Genomic DNA, 7,110 nt, shown 5'->3' with positions numbered 1-7,110 from the left:
TGATCATAGTTGCTGTACTGTTGCAATAATTAACTATTTTCCCCCCCATGAAAATTCATGTTAACTGTGCACTTACTGCAGTTTGCTTTTGCAGGCATAACAGTGGGTCACAAAAAAAGCAAAGATGATTTTCTGGGGCATTTACCTGCAAGAGAAGAAAAAATTGAAATATTAAAAAGCTGAGTATTTTAATATTTTCTATATCACTGTATTTAATCCAACTTTTCACACTTGGATAAAACCATGCTTTTCTGAAAGCAATACCATTTCTGCTTAAATTGATCTTTACACTTTGAAGTACAATCTAAAATCAAACTAATTTACTGTATTGATTTTTGTACCTGTACCAGGAAATATGTTTTAATACGTGCATATGCTTTTAGACAATTCCAAATTAAAGAATTTTAATATCCTGCCCATCCAACTTTTCAAAGTATATACAACTAGATCACTAACTGTATGTATCAAAAGCAGCACAAAAATACACTACTAGCTGCTTATACAGTATTTTTAACCAACAAATAAAAGCCCTTTGCAAATGAGGTAAATACCTCTCTTATGGACAGGGTAAACTGTGTTTTACTTGAAGCAGACCCAGAGAGTCCTCATTTCTAGGCCAGGTGTCTCTCCTGTGGACTACACTTCATCTGGGAATGAGCTCTTGAGTGTGTAAGCAAGTAAAGATTCTGGACCCTTGAACATAATACTGAAGCACACAACCTTCTAAAAGTGTAAAAGGATTTTTCCCCCACAAATAATCTCTTGGATTTTCTCCCTCTGCACAGAACAACCTTAACCAGAGGGACACTGGAGCATTTGTGGATCCGCTGTTTATGCCCTTGAGAGATAAATAAAAACCAGCAATGAAAGAACAAATAATATTTACAATCAGAATGTACACCAAATGTATTAAACACACCAGTGATAACACTGATGATACTGAAACAACCACGGATTGAGTGTGACATCTGAGCCTTATAAAAACCCCAGAAAATACAATAGCCTATTATGAGGCTGTAGGATACAAAGAGGTTTCAGCTAAAAGGCCTTATGCAACCCTGAACTGAGTTAGGCTGGAGTCTCCCCTCCCAGCAGCTTTATAACTCCAGGCTTAACAAGAGAACAAATGTCAGAGAAAAATCCATCAGGCAGAATGTGTTTGGGCAGGTTAAACTCACGTAAAGTGATCATGACATAAATTGTAATTAGGAATTATTATAGAAAGGGATGGCTCCCTGTAACAGGTCTAGACAAACCAAGCTCACATTCACAGCACAGTCTACACCATCAGCTTGGATTGTTCCATTCTGTTAAAATATGACTGACCTTCCTGTAAAAAAAAAAGTTTTCAGAGTCTGGAAGAATAGGGATAAAGTTGCAGGGCGCGGTTGGGAAGGCAGGGATGGGAAAAGGGTTAATGTATGAGTTTGCACTTTCAATTTAACATTAGTTAGCGCTGAGAGACATAAAATATTAAGCAGTATTCTAGTTATTTACAGCGAGTTTCCTTCTTTTCCCACACCGCACACTTGAGTCAGTCACAACTCCGGCTCTGAGCCGACCCGCAGCTCCCACCGGCACCAGTAGATGGCACAAACCATTTATTTCACTGTATCCATCACCAGATTTATTGCAGTGTCTCAGAAGCAGAGACTCACCCTTCAAAATAGTGCTGTGATACATCCCTCTAACGTAAGGGCAGTCACTCCTTATAACCTTTAAATTAATAGTTTGTTCTAAAAAAACTTAAAATATATGTAGCACTGAACAAGAATTATACTATATACATACAGCTACATTACATACCTTCACAGGTAAAAGGGAATATAGATAACGAGGAGAAACACCAGACATCAATTAATTACAGCAATCGCTAAAATATTGTGTGCCTTAGAAAATAAAAAAAATAATAAATTTGAAGGGTAGAAGTAATACAAATCAGGTTAAATTCACCCAAAAAAGCAACCATTTATTTTAAAACTAGATAAAGATGTAAAAGAAACAGCACATAATCAAACCTGCCAAAAACTTTAAGAAAATCTGACAAGGAAAAAAAGGGGCCTAAATATTTGTCTGAAGTAAAAAAATGGATAGTTTATAATCAATCACACACTATCATCTATGAAATCCACATGGTTTCTAAAGAACAAGAAAAATAGACACTAAAATAGTTTTTATTATTTAAAAAGATATATACACACTCCTGGAACAGTTGCTTTGCTGTTCCACACATGTTGGAAAACCCCAGTTCCTGGAAAGAGAACAAAAAGGGAATTACACTGAAATACAGGGCTGGGGAAGCAGCTGATGTTCTGTAAAGCACAACACTTGCTCTTGTGCAGTTTTGACAGAATTCCTGGAATGCTGCAGAAAGAAGAATCCGGCTGCCTGACTCCATTTTTAAAGTTGCAAATATAACCTATAGTTACCTAATTATAGGATTTAATGATACTTAATTTTGTGTTTTCAGAGAAATATTATGACATCATGTCATTTTACAGGGCAAACCACTTAGCTTAATAGCTGCTATTCACTGCAGAAGGACACATTAGAAGCTATGCAATCATATGGTAAATTATGCTCATATCTCTTTGTCAAATTATAGGTTAATAACATGAGAAAAACTGTAAATAACGTGAAGATTCATGGTTTAATTATTTTAATAGAAAGTAATTTATCAAATAATTATGAAAAACAAAGAAGCAGCCAGGTCTAATGGGCTGGAATATACAAGCAACAATGTTTTTCTGCATTAAGCCAGGAACTCCTGGACCAAAACACTCATAGTAAGAACATCTTAATTTTTCCTCCAGTCCAGGACAACTCCAGGCAGGCAAAGCACCAGGCAGTGCTTGTCTCTCTCTCTCCCACCCCTCATGAAATCCAGTGATTGTGCAGATCAGATCAACAGGTTGATCTGAAAGGCAAATTTGGTTTTGGCAGGTTTGTTCCCTGCTGACCCAACCCAGGCTGTGCCACATGCTCAGATGTGATGCAAGGGGAGAACAGGGAATATGCAGCCAGCAATGGAAGAACTGTTCCACACCAAACCCTGCTCATACCAGATTAGGCATGAGGCCCAGCTGATTAAATGTGGGACAATTTAGTCTGGGACGTTTGCCTAGACAATATTTGGATGGTAACAATTTTACAGATGAACCCAGAAATAAAAGATATGCCCACCACTGTAAAGAAACCAAGTTAGCACAGCTAATGACTTAATGAAATTTAGTGTCATGTTCCCAAATCAATGTTGTGACAACATTTTCTGAGGTAAATACCCCAGTTTTATTGCTGGTATGGACAGCTGGGCTGTTTGCCTTAATTCCTGAGCAGTTCAGATATGCACAAGGGTATCTAGGGAAAGGTGCCCCTGCCCAGAGCAGAGGGTTGGAACTAGATGGGCTTTAAAGCCCCTTCCAACCCAAACCAGTCTGTGATTCTGTCTGGGAGTGACAAGTGGAAAAATGTCGCTTGTGATTGTTGACCACGTTTGCTGCTAGAGAAGTGAGACCCTAGAGAACTTGGGGGTGTCAAATACCAGTTATACCCTTTGTACACAAAGCTTTTTACCTCCTTGTCCCCTTCTCACTGCATATCATCTTAAAACTCACCATGGAGGAGGTACAGACTCACGGAATGGAATTGCTCCCGCTCTGAAGGGCTGGTTTGCTTAGGAAGGCGATGACAGCAGCCTTCACAGTTATGATCATCCCACAAAGGGCTGAGGAGGGAGTCAGTGATAAAGTGAACAGGAAGCCAAGGCAAATATCTGTCTGTCTCCAGGACATGTGAATTCCCTCCTGACAGGAGCTCTATGCTGCCTCTCCACCTGACTCACAATTTCTCTGCAACGCTTTTCTGCTGAAATGAGCTGCACTGAGTACACCTGCTAGAAGGGCTGTTTATAGTAACCCGCCTCCATTTGATTTAAACATATTAGAGAATGATAATAGAAAAAGCTTAGTTGGCAGTTCTGGGGCAGGGGGGAGGAAGAAGTAGTAAGAGGGATTAGTCATGTCTGTAACCAACATGGAACAGTACTGATAGTCCTCCACGGTGGAAGCAGGCAACAGTCCCTGTACTTGCCCTGGAGATAAGAGAAATGTGTTTCCAGACTCAGCAAACTGTCACTGCTCCTCTCCAAGGCAGCACAAGGGTCACACAGGGCTGAGGTTTTGCTCCTAACCAGGCATCCTGTCAGTGGTGATTTCCTGATGGGGATAGAAAGTAGAGCACAAACTAAACCAGACAAACTGGGTATCTTTAGGAGTCAAGGGAAGTGGTAGCAGCGGACACTTCTCTGATGGCTGCACCAAGAGTATCTTTGTATCTCATGAAGATGTCCATATAAAAACAGAAATGGATTGGAGCATGGATAACCTGAAAGCACTTAGAGTATGGGAATGCCTTAGCTAGGTTTGCACTGTGATTATAAGCCCAGATTCACAGGACAGACTTGGAATTTCACAGACCAGGATCCTAACACTGCTGACAGAGGAGTGAAATGTAAAACATCGACATCCCTAACCCCTTACTTCAAAATGCAAGTTGGAATTTTGCATCAGTAGTTATCTAAGGGCAGATTTGCAGTCGGTGAATCTCCATAAGCCAGAATTTTTTGGGGTTTTTCTAACCCCACAAGAAAGCAACTGGGAAAAGGTTTGAACAACACTCAAATCCCATTGTCTAAAGAAGAAGGAACATGCTGGATCAGAAACAGGCCAACAAGACAACCTCAGCAGGAGATAGGAGGAGGATTAACAAGTGAAATTGCTATTTGACAATGAGCATTGCTGAGATGGAAAGCACAAAGGGCTGGCTGACAAAAATAATTACTAGATTCACACGTGTTTTAGCCACAAGATGATGGAGCTGATGATTTATCTCAGCTCAGCAGTAAAATACCCTTGTTATTGGGCATTTCCTTACAAACTTGGCTGAACAGCCCCCTCCAGGACACAGAAATGCCATACATGAAGATTTGGTGGGCAGTTTTCTTCCAGTACGAATAATGGAACAACTATCCTCCCAAAACTTCAGTAAAATTCTCTGTATCAACAGAGGAAATATGAACTACATTACAAAGGGAGGTTAGCAAAAAAATAAAAGATATTCTAGGTCCCTGAGAAGACTTCAGAGGTTCCTTCTCCCAACACTGGGAGACAGAAATAGGCATATTGAATTTGCAGATTGGTCAAGTTCCAAAAATTTTCCAAGGTCCTCAAAATTTTATTTTCTGAAGGCACAAAAGACACAGCCTTTATTGCTGCTGAAATTAGCTTCCCTGGGTCACAGACTACTATTCAAAGAGAGATTACAAACTAAAGGGCTTTTCTCCAGCCAAGGAAGGGAAATAAATGCCATAGTTACAGTATTTGAGCAACTCTTGCCACTGAGAATTTATTGTCTCAGAACAATGAAAATAAATGCAAAATAATTCAATTGATAAATGCTGGCTACAACCTCCAGAGGAACAACCACCCCAAAAGTAGACTAAAACCTATTTCTTTGGAGTCTTGCCAGCTTCTCCCTGAAACACATTGATTTTGGATGCCTTCCAAGGCTACCATCTCACCTGTTGTGGCAATGGTCTTGTAGCAAACATGCTTGACTTCACAGTTTCAGGTCAAAAATATTTCTTCTGCAAGCATGAGCAAGCCAGAGTCCACAGACTTCTCAACTCTCACTTTGTGGGGATGCTGTGAGACTTCTTTCCTCTATTTTCTGACTTGGTAAATTTTTGGGGGGGGATGTCATCAGTCTTTGGCTCTGTGTGTGCACTGTGCCTTCAACTACCAGGGCCTAAAACTTGTGGTACCTTCAATCACGGTAAAAACTTATAAATACAAATTATAGCTCAGAGGTAGAAACACTCTTCTTTTCCTCTTGTGGGTAGCAATTGCAAAGCTACAATTAACCTCAATTAATAGGAAGGGTAAGCTTTCTACAAAGAATATGCTGTTCAGGTGTTTTTAGTGAGAGCACTTGGCACTGCTTCATCTGTCTGTAACAGGGAGCTCTGCTGGGGTGAAAATTAAAGTGGCTGAAGTTTAATCCAAGTGCAAAGTAGGTTTTTCCCCCCTATACAAAAAGCAATTCTGCTAATAAAAGCTACCTTGAGAAGTTCAGAGTCTGTTTGGATCCTGAGTGCATCAATGGGCCCTCACTGCCCTGAAGAGCCACTGACACATTTCACCTCAGGCTGAATTCCCTGGTTCTTCCCTGAGGTCTGTGCTCAGTCCTGCCCCTGCTGTGCCTGACTTGAGTGGACTCCCTGGATTCCTGACCTCCAGTTTGCCTCCTCACCACACATTCGTGTCATTTCTGACACAGTCATCACATTTCTGCTGAGCACTGGGCTGCACCCAGAACCTGTGAGTGCCACCAACCCTGCTCAGCTACAGGAAAAGTAATTTTCTGCGACCCTTACCTTAGGCAGCAGTGTAACAATTAAGCTCTTGTCCCTTGCTCTCACTGTTCTTTCCTCCTACTAGAGTAAGAAATATTCCAAGTGCCAACTTCCACTCCACCTACAAGATTGGTGGAACTGAAAGAAAAAGATCAATGTCACTAAAAAATTATAATTTTTTAAGATAAAAAATTGGGGAAAATTACTAAATCTGTACAGAACTGTCCCCTTCACAGTTTCTACTGTATTAAGATTTCCATTTTCAACCCATCATGTCTCTCTCACATCCCTTGAGATACACTTTATATTCTATATCCAAAAACGATTTCCTATTGGCTTTCTCAGTGTTGCAGTTGTAGTAACTACACAAAAAATAGCACTCCATGCACACTGTTTGTATTGGTTCTGTATCTATCCCATAGACCAGCAATATGTACCTTTAGTTTAATCTTCATGCCATCAGGCCAGGCTGCTAATTATTTACATATACTAATGAAGTTTTAAGCTGCCCAAAGGAGAATACTCTGGACAATACATTGTAGAAAAAATAAATTACATCCCTTGAAGTCAAAGGTTTTGATTTAATAATTTTAGATTTTTAATTTAAAACTTCCCTGTGCATCTGAAATGACTTTATGTGTATTTGAATGTAACTTGGCTTTTTAGCTGTATATTTTTGAGGGGAGTTCATACTGGCT

At 40.0% G+C, this 7,110-nt stretch overlaps 1 long non-coding RNA gene across 1 annotated transcript; it reads right to left on the bottom strand.

The window, feature by feature from the left end:
• Positions 1-74: 74 nt before the first annotated feature.
• LOC121673498 lies at positions 75-6,747 on the bottom strand. The gene is made up of 3 exons (XR_006019225.1): positions 6,434-6,747; positions 1,807-1,889; positions 75-145 (listed from the first exon to the last, which is right to left on the bottom strand). It is a non-coding gene; the product is annotated as an uncharacterized LOC121673498 (long non-coding RNA).
• Positions 6,748-7,110: the final 363 nt, after the last annotated feature.

This window comes from Corvus kubaryi, unplaced genomic scaffold, assembly GCF_017639235.1.
Source record: "Corvus kubaryi isolate FWS band 111438036 unplaced genomic scaffold, C.kubaryi_AGA036_p1.0 65463, whole genome shotgun sequence".
Classification (NCBI taxonomy): Eukaryota; Metazoa; Chordata; class Aves; order Passeriformes; family Corvidae; genus Corvus; species Corvus kubaryi.
This window is presented reverse-complemented; position numbering and strand designations above follow the sequence as displayed.